Source organism: Adelges cooleyi, unplaced genomic scaffold (assembly GCF_023614345.1).
Source record: "Adelges cooleyi isolate 19-005CV unplaced genomic scaffold, UGA_ACOO_1.1 ACOO_flye_CR_arks_rails_tigmint_CR_PRNA_396, whole genome shotgun sequence".
Classification (NCBI taxonomy): Eukaryota; Metazoa; Arthropoda; class Insecta; order Hemiptera; family Adelgidae; genus Adelges; species Adelges cooleyi.
In genome coordinates this window covers 125,402-142,942 of record NW_026096074.1, presented here as the reverse complement: position 1 = coordinate 142,942, position 17,541 = coordinate 125,402, and positions in this window count along the sequence as shown.

Below are 17,541 nucleotides of genomic sequence, written 5' to 3'. Positions count from 1 at the left end.
AATTAAAAAACAACAACAAATAACGAAAAACGGTGTAAAGTTTCTTTTACGCGAGCGGTTAACGGTGCGGTCGGTACGATGCGGTAAACAAAAAAAACGGATAGTAAGTGATATGGTGCGGTGGTGGTCGGTGCAGTCGGTGGTGGTGGGACGGTGCCCGGCTTGATAACGCTTGAACAATGTATCATAGTAATTACTTAGCGACCATGATCATTTTACTGATTATAATTATACTATTAGCGTGTTTTCTGTAAACCATTATTAAACCGGCATCAGTCTTTTCGACCGCTAGTTTTTTTGGTTTTTGCGTTACACATTTTAGGAACCCCTTATCCACTTGAACTTCATGGTACCTTTCAATTAACTGTTAAGAGTAATGTTCGTTGTGTCATTTTGTATATTTATAACAGATTTACGTGATAATTCGTTTTTTAAAACTGATATCGGTCATAATGACCACTGTTCGCGTGTGTGAAAAAAAAACGTTATTACATGGTCGACATACTAGCACATGTTATCACATATAACATATTTTTTTAAATTTATTAGACGAATTTCAACAGTTATATTGCTTGTTGTTATATTTTCGACATTATAATTTAAAAATGAGTTCTTGGGATGAAGATCGAATTAGAGTTTTCTTAGAGGAAAATGATGAAATCGCTTATTCAGATGTTTCGGATGTAGATTATGTATACGAAAGCGATCATGACATTGATACAACTCAGTCCTGCGACAGTGATGATGATGATGATAGTCAAAATCTAAGTAATTTCGAAGCGTTTATTTAAAAGTGATTTTATCAATTCCAGTTACATAAAATCTGTAGACCTGTGACCTCTCCGTCTGTCCCCACTATGCCCCCAACCCAATGTACTGGCTTTTTTTTTAAATTAAATATTTAATGTAAACTTACACTGCAGATTTATAAATAAGTTTATGAGTTATTAAATAGTGAATTTACTGTATATTTAAATGATATGTAATGTAAATTATAAGAAGAACATTTTTGCTATTTAGTTTTGACAAAAAGATAATTTATTATATTAAATGCATTGCCTTACATGATATTTTTATTGATGATTGTATTTTGATTGTACTTTTCTGGGTCGATGAATATGCACTATGTGATCGAGTTATGTGATGTTCCACTTTCCATTTCGTGTTAAAAAACTTCTTACATATATCACAGAAAAATTGCTGTATTTTTTTTAATTTCCTTAAGTGATTTTTTTTATTGGGCCTTATCATTTATTCTGAGCTTTATGTGAGTACACTGTATAAAGCAATTTTACATTAAATGCGAAAGGTGCAAGGCATTGCTTTCCCCAATTATCGTTTAAAATAGTGCATATACCCATGGATTTGTTTATAATATATAGGTGTGCCTTAATGACCGTATATACTATGTACTACGTAATGTTAGGTACTTACTGGTACACACACGAGCCACGTGCCCTATTGGGCGACAAACCCAACACCCTTAAAAAAAAATTCGAATATTCTTTTTAGTCAACATTCAGTGTTTTTTTTTTTTTTTTTTAAAGTCTATTTCTTTCTGTTTATTATTACAAATAAGTTAAAAAGTTAATAAGTTATAACAGTAACTCTAAGTGGTAATTCGAATAAGTAATAACCAACCCACACCTTTCGTATTCTTTTTAAAGGTGGCCGGTAACGTTAAGTTTTAAAATTATTTTTTTTTTTTTTACACACTACTTTTTAACCCCAAGTTAAAAACACAACATAATAATTTCATTAGAAAAAATGTATAAATCAGTTTCAGTTACAGTTCCGGTTAGGACCAATCAGCTGTAACTTTTAACAGGGTTATTCTCATCTTAAGTTTTTTTGTTTTACTTAAAGTTTTAGTTGAGATGAATTGGCATCTGGAGTTGATTTTTATTCAAGCATCGTAGACCGAAGAACATTGAGATTCATCGTCAGAGTCACTTGGACAGTCAATAACGATTATGTACCCGTTATGGTTTATGTAGAAACATTCGTTTTGTCTATAGTATTCTTCAATAAGCGCAAAAGTACAGAAAGACTGATCTTCAGTGTATTCTAGAGAGTCATACGTCTCAAGCTCATCCTCAGTCTCTTCGAGTCGTTTTTCCATTTCTTTTTCGTACTTTTTCTACTTTCTTTTGCGGCTCAGTATACATGCGCGAGAGTGGGTCAACCTACGGTGGACAGAGTATAAGACTTTCACCAGCAAGTTTTATTTAAATCTCGCGCCTGTTGATCGTTATTGATTTTGACAGTCGGTTAAGTTTGCAGTCGTTGCACATCTACAAATTGCGTTTCTCGTTTTTTTGGCAATTGGTGAATACTAGTGCAGTCATTTTGAAATTACCGAGCTGATGTTATGATGTTCTTTGTTTTTTGAATGATCTATCACCCTGGACTGTGGAGATGTGTCCAATCTATCTTTCAATGAGGAATTTAAAAGTTCTTCAGAAATCGCTGTAGATTCAGCAATGGTTTTTTAGCCGGCGTCCGTTTCAATGGAAGCCATAAAACTTTTATTGTCTTAACTTAGATTTTCATTCTTTCCCGAGTTGGACGTTTTAGATACCACGTTTTCAATTTTAAGCGCCAACTAGTGCTTTGTGATATAGTTGACTGCCTAAAATAATAAATACAACGTCAAATAACTTGTAGCCATTTGACTTGCTTTGGCATACATAGTGAAGACGTCGAGTAAAAAATAATATAATATAGGTTTGCTCAGAATCATTGTAAGAACAATTCATAAATTTCGTAAAACACAAATGAGATTGTTTTATAAAGTTTACCCTTCGTGGACAAGGTGGGGTGAATACGACCCCAGAAATTGATGGGGTCGCAGGGTTAAAAAATACTTTTTTTCTTAATGCCAAAATACATAATTTACTTTTAAGTAAAAACAAAAACATATCTTACTCAAGTGACTTGGCAGCAGTCCTTGTATTATTAATTAGTATTCAAAACTAGAATTTAAATTCTGTTAAAAAAAAAACACAATATAGGGTTTAAAACTAATAATATTAAGTAATATAAGTTTTAACATCTAAAATCTAAAAAATTAGTTTTAATTTTATATTTTAATTTTTCTTAATTATTTAACAAATTATTATAACTAGATAATATTATCTTTATATTATCGTTATTTTAAATTAAAAAAAATACTTACCATATTATTTTTAAGAATAAGACGTAGCAAATTTTAATAATCTATAATTATTAAAAGTTAAAATAATTTTGTGTGCGGTGTCTAGCCATGGTCTTAGCCGCTTACTTATAGCCTGAAACAATCCCTATCTATCCACACAATCCTATCCCTTGTGTTCCTGACAGAGTAGGTCTGTTCTTTTAATTACAAAGTATATTTAAATGAAGGGTTTGCTAACTACTTTCTAACTACAATTAAATAACTCGTAATTTTCCTTTTTAAAAGAATTTTATAAATCCTTTATTATTACTTTTAGTAATACAATGTGTGTTTACACTGGTGTTTTTTAAAAATGTGTTGAAAGATGCCAAAAAAAAAAAAAGAGAAAAAAAATATATATATATATATAAAAATAGAACCGAATCGCCCAACCGCGGTTGATACTTAGTATAAACACCGCTGGAGCGAATGGGTTAGAAAATTACTCCTAACTACGAATATTAAAATTCTTACTTACAGTAATGTCCCAAATAGTGCAAAAAAAAAAACAAAAGCGAGCAAAAGAAAAAGAATATAAACTATGTACGCTGAGAGACGGGACACGGTGGTTAGCCTATAAAAAAAAGATAATTATTAATGTGACAGGCGGACGCTGTTTGAAACGGATAGTAGTGGAGTGGGATGGATGCGGTTGTCAGCCTAGGCTAAAAACACCGTTAGTAAGATAAAACAAGGAAGTGGTTGTAGATTTTAATCTAAAACACCACCAGGTTATTTGGAATAAGGTAAACAGTTGTTAGCTCGTGGCTAAAAACACTGTGAATAAGACAGGAAAATAATGTAATCGGTTGTTGGCTAGTAGCCAAAAACACCGTTTACTAGGAGAGATCAAACGCGGTTGGACTTACAAGTCAAGCACCGCTGGACCGATGAGCTGAAAGAGATGATTAATTAGCTGCCCGCATGCTTATTTCTGCCCTTGGAGCCCCCGAAACGCGTTTAGTTATATTCAGTGTGTGTCCCTATTTTCAAACGTTTATCGACCTATGGCCTTAAAAGTAACTTTGATCTAATGATATATAATTTTCCCTGTGATTCTTAAAAGATTCGAATAAATTATTGGCATCTTTTTTTTACAATAAATTTTAACAATTGTTAATTGTTGATTAGAAATAAACTGATGTTCTTTTGGCGCGCCCTCTAGCGTGCGTACGTCGTCCTGACTGTGGCTTCCTGCCGATGCAACACTAGGGTGCGTCCCGTGCGGCGTTGGCTGCACCTGTCTTCTTGACCGTGGCTGCCTTGTATGTACCGCCAGATGGCGATATGTTTCAAGCCTCTCTTCTCCCCGCTGGGATGTTCAGCTGACTACCTGTCCCTGCGGGGTTGTTCGCTAGTGATGAGTGAGTGGGAATGAGGGATGATGGGGAGATAGACAAGCCTACTCGTTACCATCTTCCTTGAAGGAGGGCGGGTTTTCTGGAGCGTTGGGCGTCTCTGCGGGCCCAGGTTCGGGGGTTTGTTGGTCGGGTGTTTCGGGCGTTTGAGATGTCGGGTTGGGTGAGGATGGCGCCGTGTGGAACATATCGTCGTCCACCTCCGGGAGGCTTGTCGGTGGTGTCGTCAACACCTCATCCACATCCATCGGTGACGCCTCCCTTCCTTCTTCTCCAGCCTCCACTGCTGACTGGTCTTCGGTCTTCGCCTTCGCCTCCTTCTTCCTTTTCGAGAAGGCCTTCCATTTCAGCTTGTCCTTTTTTAGCTGTGAAGGACGTTTCCGTTTTTGGGGTGTGCCCGATTGTCGAACGTCCCAGCCGCTCCTCCGTCCTGCCGGTCTGGGTACCAAGACCTCCACGAGAGGGCAAGGTCCGGTGGTGGCGGGTGTCGTGTTGCGAACCGGTGTTATGGTGGTAGTTTAGCTGCGATGTGGTGCTGTCGCGGTTGGTTGGTTGCGGCTCAGGGTTCTGGTGGAGTTTGTTGTCTGGTTGCGGATTGGGGGGGGGGGGGGGGTTGGATGGGCTCTGGGGTATGATCTCCCGGTTTCAGGACGCGTTCCTCTCGACGTTGGTTGTCGTCGAGGGGGTAAGGGGTTTACGCGATCCGCGACTGGGGCCATTTCCCTTCTACCCGCTCTGAGTCCCCGCTGGTAGGCAGCCCACAGCATGATGTCTACCCTGAGAGCATCCAATTCTGCTATGTCTACCTCCCAGGGTTCGATCAGGATCCCCAACGCCACCGGGTACACTCCCAAACGACGCTCAAGCAAGCGTACCCGTTGCCCGAGTTCCGCCAGTTGAGCGTGCTGGGGGTTGGGTGGCGGACTTACGCGGGACGATGAGTGGCGCCAATCTGGACGTCGGGCGCTTGAGTGTATGGACCCCGGTTTATTGCTGTTGGCGTCTCAATGACGGACAGCGGCAGATGATCGGATACCAAAATGTGTACTCACTCGAATGTGATTGTCTCACTACAGTCACAATGTCGACCAGCACGTTGATTGAATTGAATCTCTGAGTAGCTGTAATCGTTGGCTACTTGCAGAAGGAGATGAGTTTGAATTAACATTTGTTACGTAACACGACTTTTGTTCAGTCCATATGTCGAACGAAAGTTGATCCGGAGTGAGGCTTCGAAGTGTAATTGAACTTTCGGATGTGTTAATTACTGGAATTAGAATATCATGATTTTTCACAATTGTTAGTACATTTCCGCACAACAAATTGTCGACTAGACTTTGAGAATGAATGACTAACGCTGTGGCCTCAGCGATGTCACACGCAGATATAGAAAGAAGAGACTCAGAGCGCGGAGATATTTCACATGTTCTCTCTACATGTAAAACTATCTCATTCGTTTTGAAATTGACAGACAACTGATTGGATTGCAAAAATGGCTTACCTAATATACCTTCAAACTTAATAGGGAAATTAGGATGTCGACATGGAATTCGGCGTTGATTGAATGGTTTGCAATTTGAATGGGTAAGAAGGTTTTTCCCAGAGTTAGAATAGTCTGTTCATTTATACCAGTCAGACTATAACGTTCAGTCTCTTCTACTGGCACATTTGGATTTAGAACGCTGAGTTTAATTAGATTAAGGTCACTGCCCGTATCTAGAAGTAGATTTAATTGATTCGGAGTAGTATTGAAACAGAGTACTTTCACCTGACCATCGTTTAGCTGGGCGGTGAATGTGTAGATTCTCCTAATTGGACGATGGCGGCTTGCAGCTGTCCGGCCGGGCGTGCGCTTTGACCCGGTCGTTTCGTGTTTTCCGAATTTTGCCGATTATTTTTTGAATTTGCATACCTCCTCTTTATACAATCTTCAATTACGTGCCCCTCATTTTTACAACACCTACAAACTGGAGCTGTAGAATTTGGATTTGGAATTGAGGTCTTCTGCGGTTTCCCTTTACCGATTGATGTAGAAGGATTTTGTGGGCAAAATTTAGAAAAATGACCTTTTCGTCCACACGAATGGCATGATTGGCTAGAGTTAGAAGGCACTGATGTAGAAGGTTTTAAAAATTGCCTAGCGCCTAGGTTCGAATTTCTTATTCGCTCCTCTTCTCGAGCGGCTTGGATTGCTTTTTCTAGCGATTTAGGATTTCGCGCCTTTATAAAATCTTTCAAACTACCCAATCCTTCCATAAAAACTTGAATGACTTGGTTTTGGATCGTTTGCTCTATCGCTTGTGCAACCTCCACCGGTTGATCACAAGTTTCCTGCTCTACTATTTGATTTAGTAACTTTTCGACTTTCATTGAATAGGTCAAAATATCCTCTCCCGGTAGTTGCTTCGTCGCATAAAGTTCTAAATATAAGTGTGGAGTTGTGCGCTGTGGTTCCAAATTAGATTTCAGTGCATCTCTAAGGTCTTCCCAACTTTCAAAAGGTTTAAATTTTGTTATTTGCCTGGCCTTTCCGGTAAGTTTAGTTTGGATGGCCTGCAGCAATCGTGGTACCGCTGCTGGGACCACGCATTCCACCGCAAACTCGCATTTTTCTAAGAAGATTTCCAATTGCTCAACGTCTCTTCCGTCAAAAGAGTATGGGAGTAATCTAATTGCGTCTTGCAAACCAATTTGAGTACTCGATGGCGGTGGATGATTTAGAATATTTGATGCATTTGGTTGTCGCTGAAAATATTGTTCAATATATTGCTCGACTAACCCTTGCAAATTTTCCATTGTCTCGTCTCTGTTTCGTCTATTATGGTCGTAGTTAGAATTTATATTGTCGTTACTGGGTGTCCTTTCGTTTTCGTTCATCAACGACTGGAAGTCCCTATGGTCGAACCAACTTGGATGTGGATAGACGTTCGCGACAATATGTTGTGGACTCCACTCAGAAGCAGGTATAGTTTCGTCCTGATATCGGGCTACTACTTTTTGAGTCTTTACAAGTGGTTTGCGATTAGCTGCTGAACTAGAAGAAGTAGTGGGAATAGTATAGATTTTATGGGAGATAATGGACGATGTAGAATAAGTAGAACTGGTACCGGTAGATATTGTAATACTAGAATAAGAAATAGTACCTGTAGTTTGGACAGTAGAAATAGTATAGGAGGTAGTAGACGTTTTTTGAATAGAATGGGAACTAGTAGATGAACTTGCAGTAGGAGAAATAGTATTAGCGGTTGTAGATGTTATAGCTGTAATAGAAACGGTAGTGGAAAACATAGCAGTAGTAGATATGGGATTTGCACTTTGTGAAGATGTGCTCATTAGTTCATTCAACAAGGAGTTAGTGTGATCAATTAGATTATTCGTACTACCTATTGTACGAAACGAAATGGTCGATGAATATGCACTATGTGATCGAGTTATGTGTTGTTCCACTTCTCATGTCGTGTTAAAAGACTTCTTACATATATCACAGAAAAATTGCTGTATTTTTTTTTAATTTCCTTAAGTGATTTTTTTTATTGGGCCTTATAATTTATTCTGACCTATATGTGAGTACACTGTATAAAGCAATTTTACATTAAATGCAATTCGGTTAAATTCGAGAGGTGCGAGGCATTGCTTTCCCCAATTATCGTTTAAAATAGGGCATATACCCATGGATTTGTTTACTAATTTAATCTACCACTAATAAATCATCTATATTGAATTATTTTATTTGTTTTATTATGTTTAAAATAAAATGTCTATTTACCGTGGTGGGGGGGGGGGTCTGGCCGATTTTCCTGCTGCTGTGACTACGGCGTTGGAACAACGTCGGCCGATTGGTTACTTACGCCCTGGAAAACATTTGTAAGCAAATATTTAAATATAATATATAGGTGTGCTTTAATGGCCGTATATACTGTGTGCTACGTAATGTTAGGTACTTACTGGTACACACACGAGCTACGTGCCCTATTTGGCGGCGAACCCAACACCCTTAAAAAAAAAATTCGAATATTTTTTTTTAGTAAACATTTAGTGTTTTTTATTTTTTTTTTATAAATAAAATTGTTTATTTATTTTAAAAAAAATTATGCCCCCAATTTGAAAAATTCACTGTTTGTTTCTTTTAACACACGCACTCGTATATGATTGATGAGTTTTTTTCCTTCGACCTAGTAGTAGCTACTTTTCTGTAACCGGTTTATATCTCCGTTGCTTTTGTTAATATTGGACGAGTCAAAAATTAAAGATTCGCTCATCAGAAATAGTTTTTGAAATGTTTTATATAACCACATTAATTAATAAATGATTTAATAGAAATAGATTAACTGCGTAAATTTTATAATAATTTTCTTTTCTCCTAAGCTTGTTGATGTATCGTTTGCGTGTACAATTGATGATGATTATGAAGTACATAGGATAGGTTTTTTTGGGTCCCTTTATCATTGATCTGTGGGATAAAGGTTGTAAATATTGTAGGATATTGTCATTTAATCTCTTTTTGCACGATTTAAACGTGCAACTCCTTTTCTTTCTGTATCTTTTTCTATTTTATCAGCGCAATATTCTTTGTTTCCTCTTAAATTCTGTAAATGTTAAAGGCTTTTAAAGGTAAGCGTCCATAAGTCCGTATCGGACGGATCGTATCAATCGGATTAATTTGAGGTAGTGCGTCCACCGTATCCGCAGCAATCGGATTGCCGACGCCACGGCTATTTACAATCGGATTTTTCACAATAGCATTCGCGTTTTCGTAGCAAGTAGACGTGTGAAAGCTGTGTGTGCGAGACAAAATGGACTAGTGATGAAGAACTTTTCGCGATTGTCTTGCGCAGACTTAATGCCTTCCTATGGTTGTCCCTAGTTCTGGTTCATCGCTCCTTGCATGCTTAACCTGCAACAAATCAACATTTTTAGATTCTGAGAGGAGCGAAGAACGTATTGATTTTACAACCATGCGAGTTGTTATGTCTTTGGGATAGAAAGAGTACTCGGATCATTAGCATCAGTAGTGGTTTATGGTAGAAAATTATTTAAAAAATATGAATATAATATTTGGAAAGTTCAAGAAACGGCAAATGGTGTTAGATTAATAAGTTTTTCTTTTTCATAATGTTTTTATACCAAGTGATCTCAATTTTTCACAGTATTTTTTTTTTTACTAAGTAGGGAGGGGCCCTACTTATTTTTTGTTTAAACAACTTTTTAAACTTAAATGGTAGTCCCAATCATTTGATTACCTTTTTAAATTGAAAATAATGTACTACAAATTTTAGCTGGTCAATAACCAATTTTGGTAATTTTCAAGGTAACAAATTCCACTTATTGCCTTAACAAGAGTAATTATTAGATTAATACGATTTACTGTATAGCTGACAAGTTATTTCACCAAATTGATAATTATAATCCATATAATAATATAAATATTTTTAGTAGAATAACATGGATCGAATCCAAAACTTTTGAAACAATATAAAAAAGCAAAAATCCCGATAAATCTTCTACTCCAAGACATTTAATGGCTGCGATATTTTTACGAAAGGTATTAATAAATGCATTTAAAAAGGGTAATGTGCTCGTTCACAATAGCTTTAAAACTGAACACTTTGTCTAGGTGAGCAGTTGCCAATAACCGTTGGTTTTCGTATCTATCAGATAATGACTACCACGCATTGTCATAATTAGCCGCCGCAAGTGGAAATGATTTAACAGTAGTAAGAGCGGGACCGGACAAACACGACAATAAATAGTTGACTCGCTCGATTTATCCAGCGGTTGGGTTATCATCGTTAACCAACGAGTTAAATGTATCGCGAAACGAACGCCAATTTGTTAAGCTCCCATCAAATCTAGGCAATTTAATTTTCGGTAAAATATTATATTGGTTACTACGTTTAGTAAACGGATCGTTTAACGTATGAGCCGGGGACGACGCTATCGCACGTATCTCGTAACATAATGTTTCCATCGAGTGGGTAACAAGGGAGTCCATTGTATCAAATTAGCCTGTTTGGTCAACAAAGATATTAACTAAGCGGTAAGAAATTGCCGGCTGTAAAATAAAGAATTCTCGATAGCAAGGAAAGATAAGAAAGGGAATTCGCTGTAGGGGCTGCTAGTCAAAATAACGGTACACTAAAAATAATTAACACACGTAAATAAGAATAAAATATCTAAATAAAAATATATTGGCGTGCTGCATAGAATTAAGGACATGTAAATCATTACATAAGAAGATACATAAATTAAACAAATTGGCTTTTTCAGTTGCCCTATACTGTTAATGAGAAAATAGCCAGCTGGTACTATCCATTTGAATTTATGGCAACAAGCATAAAAGCAAGTGCTTGAGTTGCTTTTGGTAAGCCATCGCAATTATCTCAGTACGGTTTCATAATTTACATCTCCTGATAACCTATTACCTCTAAAACTAATGCCTTCCTTTATGTACATTTCATCTATTAATAGTGCACACACAGGATTTTTTCCTTTACTTTCCATTTCCTTTTGTTTTATTTCTACAGCTTTTATCGATTCTGTGGTAAAACCGGGTTTGCCATCAATTGATGAATACCATTTTCGAAGGGTACTCGGGGCGGGTAATGCCTGGTTTAGACTCTGGTAGATAGTACTTAGTAGAGACTTGCACGGGCCGGATACAGAAAATAATAATGCAGGCCAAATCGGCCTCAATACAATCAGGTAGGACTAGCCTGGATTTTTAAAAAACTATTTTTTTTTTTTTTACAAATCGGATCAGGTAATTTTAAACTAGTTCACGGGCTAGGCCGTAAAAAGAAAAGTTTTATTGTTTCTTTTGCGGTTGATAGTCGATTTTGGAACTCCAAACTGTAATGCTGCTTCACGTTCAGACATTAAATTTGAGGTTACTGCCAACAACGCTCTCTCTAGTTGCAGTGGCGTAATATTCTTGTATGGCCGTGCTCCAACTTTTTTGGCCTTGTTACCTCCCATAGCTAGAAAATAAATTGTTACAATATTATAATGTACCTATTTACCTAACAGTAAGTAATTTTATGTTACATAAATTATGTATAAAAAACAAGTAGGTTAGGTGATATAGTCAAATTAAAAAAAATTACGTTACATGCATCCACTACCCTATGACAAGAAACATAATTATATTGAATAAAAAACTGAGGAATTGAAAAGATGGTGTCTCGAGTTACACTAAAACTAAAAAAACATCGATAACTTTAAAAATATTTGAGATACGATGATTTATTTTTTCATCTCTAATACAGACGTAGAAAATAAATATGTTTCTTAACAATATTTACGTCAAGTCAATTATTACATGAGTAAATCGTGATTGATTTTATGATGTTAAAGCTGTTAGTAAAGTTCTACTTTTTTAAATATGAATACACAGTTAACATACCTTAAACTTTCAACGACTTTGATGTGTTCTAGACTGCAAATATTGCGTTGATTAATTATTGTCCGTATCAAAAATTATCTTATAATGATAACAAAAGAGGTTATAGCGACAATAAGCCAAAAACGACATTTGTGTCCCAAGTTAAGCAGATGCCCCAAGTAAGCCACTTCTACGGAATGTTTGAGATAGAATCAGTTTGAGTATCAATGGTTTTTATTAGAAATATTTAAGGTGGAGAATTATTCACAGTTAAGGGGTACATTGACATTTTTAAAAATTATTTTTTTAAGAACATATAAAATATATAGTAGTTAATCTTGTATGTTACATTTTGGCGTCCACGCAATAAAAAAACAAAATTGTTAGTTGCCCTTGCAGTAGATAAAAGTATATGTGATTATTTTTCAAAAATACATTGTGTTAGTCTGTGCATCTATATACTTAGGGTTTTTTGGACTTATTGTGATGTAAAATCTTTTATTGAAAACAGACATTTAATTTCAATAAACGAATCATTTCCAGCTAGTCCATCTGGCGATGCCGCTAAAAATAGATAAGGGTTGACAAATAATCCTGCTATAACTACTTTATAACCATATAGCTTTTCAAATTCTTGCCTAGCTATTGACTAACATTTAATTTCATAACTATATGTTCAAACAGTATTTGGTTAAAAAAATCTAATTTTATTATACCCTGAACATGTAAGGGAGACTTACCTTCAGACTCGTTGTCGCTGTCCACTGAATCTTCTTCTTCACTTGCTTTCTTATCGGAATAATATAAGTATCTGTAAGGGTATGTATAAAAAGCCGTTTGGTTGGTGCTCGCACACCAAAACCGCTTTATGGCCATGCCAAATGCTTCAATAAATTTGTCTCTGAACAATGGAGGAAGCGGGTTTTCCTTTTCGGGGGTAGAGCACTAGTCAACAAATATTTTTGACTGCATTTTCACTTAATAGAATACACTCTGTATATACCAGAAAAAACTTAAGACGATTAATACAATTTTACCCCAACCGAACGGTATTTGAGCAAAACTAGAATGCTCTTTTAAGGATTCTTAGCTCAGAGGAGAAGGATATTGGTCAGGTTAATGTTAAATACTACCAGTAGGTAGTATATATGGTTTTATTTCAATAGTATTTACTTATAATTATCACAAATACCATACGGGTTACCTGTCACTTATTATATGATATTTTGTAAACACCATTTTTGTAATGCTAAATCTTTATAAAATGTAGGTACTGCATGTTTGCTGCTGCTTGACATACGTTACATAGTGATAATCCTTTGCGTAGTTAAATATTGTCGAAAATGCTATTAATCATAATGTGGTCAAAAACTAGGGGTTTTGTGATTTTTTTTTTTGTATAGATAGTCAAACATTACTGTTTTATATTCAAAAATATTTCTGATATAATGTTTGACTTGTCTTTGTTACACTAAGTTTTTATGAAATTCCCATAAGTACTTGAAGTACTTTTAAAAGCAATAACATAACAACATTTTAATCTGGTGAAATGTAAATATTATGAGAATACTAACTGGACTTGCAGAATATCATATCTTAATGCGCTGCAATTTGGACCCATCATCACATAGTAATATAATATCGCTAAGTGTCGATAATTTTGGATTCATCAGTTTCCATAATTATGCCTAATAGCAGTAGGTAACAAGCCTGTTGCGAGAGCAAAAAAATTGCTTATATACTTATTGTCGTTTGCTGTTCCGTAGCGCTCGTTACATAGTGCCTTACTTATGCGTAAGTTAAGGAACATAAATTGAGTCACTTTGGAGCCATCATCACTTACTAAGGTTACATTGCATAGCGTTGATAATTGTCAATTCTTCCTCTTTAAGTTTATACTCATTTTTTTTACACTACGGTTCTCGATCTTTAGTCATTTTGATGTTTTCTAATATCTCTTTTATATGTTCTAAGTATTGGCGCTCTTGTTCATCCCGAAATTGTTCCTCATACATACTATTAGCGAAGGCGCCAATACCTGCTGTGCCCAAATATTTCAGAGTGCTCCAAATATATTTTAGAATTTGTGAATCTGAGAAAGTATTTATGAGTGTGAATTTCTGTCTTAATTGATGCAACCAGCTTTTGTCGTTTGAGACACAGTCTGCTTGTTCAGCTAATTTTTCAAGGTACTCTGACCATATTTTGTTTATTATTCTTTTATAGTTGTACAACAGTACTTTCTTATATTAAGGGTATTTTTGTACATTCTTTGTTTATTTTAGCTACAGACGGAGCGTTTTCAGTATTTGCTGAACTGTTATCGTATGTAATAAGAGAGACCGCCCGTGCAACCGGATAGGTTAAAATTGATGCTCTCATTAACCCCCCCCCCTATAAGATCCTATCTAGTATTTTCTCCAATAATAGTCCTAACAGAATCATATTCAAATTTTCTGAAGTATATATTAGGATGTTTACTTGCTTGTTCAGAATACTCGTTAATGTCAAACGTCGGCGTAATAATTTGCTCCATACTTGCGTTTGTATCGCGTGCCCCATCAAATCTTAACTCCTACCGAAGCGACATAATCTGATGGCTTCCTTCTATTGGCTGAATAGATAAGTAAATCATCAAATTGTATTCCAGTGTGGAGGCAGATAAGTTCTTACTGTACGACGTGCAATATTATAAATTATGTTTTTTTATAAGTCCTCGCCCGTCTATGAGTTTCAAATTTAGATAATGTACCACATAATTCTCCTTCTTTTCGAAAGTTGTTACCAACTTTTTGACTTTTGAATTGGGTGGGCATTTAGTCTCTGGCAAAAATGGTAGCTCGTTATGAGCATCGTTTAGACTCCGGTTAAGAGATGTCTTAAGTGATGAGTATTTTCATTTTTTATCAAATCCTAATGTCAGTTGTTGCATTATCTAAAAAATAGTGCTACATAATTTTGTTTGTTAATTATTTTTTAAAACTAAATAATTTGCACTACATACAGAGGTACTTCGCAAAATATGATAATACTTTATGCGGTAATTATTAATTTTATTGCGTTCATGTTTCATTTGTTACTGGACACCTACAATATTACTATACATTGCTTTAAATTCTAAAAAAAATATTACTTAATATCTACAGGTTATTATTTTTAAAATTCAATATGATTAGCATAAAAAGTAATGCCATATAATATGTGTGGTATTTTGAAACATTACTAAACAAAATCGTTCAAGGGATAGATAAAATACACATACAAACAAGAGAAAACTGCATGTCTCCTTTAGGGAATCAACCAATGATTAGATATTTTTCTTTTGAAAAAAATATGTTTGATTTAGAATGAGGCATATCTAAGCCGCATATAAATCTAATATTTTTTTATCCGGTCAGAAAACTTTTCGAAATGTTAATCATCCAAAGTTTTGAATGTCCCTATTTTTAATAAATACATTTTAAAGTAAATTATACTTTATTCAATATAAATCTATTTTTTAAGGTCTTAATAATCTCCTCGTTTTTAATCGATAAAATATGTCAATTAGTAAAGTATAATAACTTTATTATTTAATAACAATTATTAAATCGTCAAAAGGCGTGCAAGTTTTGACACAAAAAATATGTGAATGCGTAAATAAATGCATGAATCGAAAAACGAATCACGGCGACGGCTAGTGTCGTACGGCGTACGCTGATAACAAAGCCAATTTCAAAATAATATTCGATTAAAATGAACTAAAAACCGGTTTATTTCCGGGCAACAGCTCGCCCCAATCGCACTTCAATAAATTGCCGCAGACGAGTCGCCGAAAATATATAATTTTATTGTGTCCAATTTCTTATCGCCATCTACCGGCAGTAAAATATCGCGCAGCAATTTTTCTATAGCAGTGGGCTATCTATAATATTTATAATCAATGGTTATACCTAGTTTTGTTGCTCCACAGAAGAACGACAAGAGGCCGGCCCAGGGGCTCTATTCTGAACGCCATACGAACGGTTCGTATACGAACATTTTCCATACGGAAAAAAAATCGCCGTTAGAACATGATATACGGACCGTGCGGATGGTTCGTATGTACGGTCAGCTTTATTCTCCGTGTACTTTATATGCACATTAGTCATTACATCAGTGGCGTAATTTGGTCATGTTTTTTTTTTGGGGGGGGGATAAAATAAAAGATATTGATTTCACTCAATGATTTTACTCATCACCCCTTCCCTCCCCCAATTTTTTTTTGTATGTATCATAACAACAGCTTAATACTACAACCATTGTGATATGTAAAACGTCATGGGGGGCGATGATAAGACACTCAAATCTCCCCCCTTAATTACGCCTCTACATTACATCTACAGAATAATCTATATTGTATTTAAAAAGAAAAGTGATAACAGCCAACAATATGTTTACTTCCATCTAAATAAAAAATGTATTTTATGTTATATTGTTCTAAAATATAAACAGAAAAAAAAATTTGTATATATAGTTTAAATACGAATGTATTATGCATTAGTCATGATAACAACAAATTATTTAAATTATGTACAAATTTTTATTACATTAAAAAGGTGTATTTTATAAGATACAACGTCAAATTATTTGCTATTTAGAAATATGCATCCACATATTATAATAGTTTTATCAAATAGCTAAACAATTAGGTATTAATATATTAAAATAAGAAAGCAATGTTGTATTTTATTACAGCAGATTATAAACATGAACTACTAAATTGTGTTTAGAAATCGAATTAAAAAATGTGTTCTAACACCGTTAGCTTAAAAAACTAATTACAACCATAAAATAATAATAGTGCACTAATTAGTTACTATTAAAAAAAATTTTAAATATGGTAAATTTTCAAAATTTAAGTATGCATTTTATTACTTTACTTGTAAAACTATTAGTTCTACATTTAAACATAATATAATGTAACATAAATATTAAGTATATATCATTTCAATGTAGTTTCATGTTAATTTGTTTATGTAAGAATTTACAATGTATAGAATGTTGCTACTATATCTTGTCTTATTCGACGACCTACCAAAAGTTCATTGTTACGATTTTCGTGATTTGGCCTATTTTCATTTATAATAACCATTGGTGGAATAATTCCAAAATCTACATCTTCAACTTCGAGTGGTTCATTTACTACTAATGGTACATTGTCATTGACGCACAAATTATGCAGCATTATAAAACTTTTTATAATTTTAGATGCTTTACTCGGTGAATAATGTAGTACTCGGTGTTTGAGGAGACATCTGTTATACATTTAATCATTAATTATATAAGTAAATTATATTATATGCAAGCCCAACAGCAATAATAACCATATATAAATAGTTTACCGAAAACGCATCTTCAAAACTCCATTGCATCTCTCAATGGTAGATCTCACACGACAAAACGTCTCGTTGTATGCAGGTTCCGGGGACCCGATAAGTGGGTTTAAAAATGGTGTCATCAACCACGGTCGGAGTGCATAACCTGAATCCCCTTAATAAAATAAAAAATGAATTTAATTTTTGTATGAACTATTTAGTTTTACTTGCTTTATTATTTGATTTTTATTTTATAAACAATTCAATTTA